Here is a 363-nt window from a genome sequence, read left to right on the forward strand (position 1 = left end):
GTGCTGGACAGTGGGACGCGCCACTGGGCCAAAACTCCGACAGAGTGTGCTCGCTGCGTCGGAGAATATGCTCGCTGCCATGGTCGGCGTCAAAGGTCACAGGTTCCGCTGGGCCGCCGGTTTAGGTCACAGGTTCCGCCGGGCCGCCGGTGTGCGCAAAACAATCGGCCGCACAGGGGGAGAAAATTGCGATTGCTTACCTGCTGAAGTGAGAACCCACAGTGAAAAACAGGGCGCTCATTCCGACAAATGATCGCGCCGACTAATAATACCATCGTAGCTGTAGTTGCAGGATTGCACATGCTCGTATACTTCACAAAAAATGTTCCGGTGTGGGGCGCACCTTGCAGATAAGATCAAAGG

Source organism: Pollicipes pollicipes, unplaced genomic scaffold, assembly GCF_011947565.3.
Source record: "Pollicipes pollicipes isolate AB1234 unplaced genomic scaffold, Ppol_2.1 Scaffold_4219;HRSCAF=4965_pilon_pilon_pilon, whole genome shotgun sequence".
NCBI classification, from domain to species: Eukaryota; Metazoa; Arthropoda; class Thecostraca; order Pollicipedomorpha; family Pollicipedidae; genus Pollicipes; species Pollicipes pollicipes.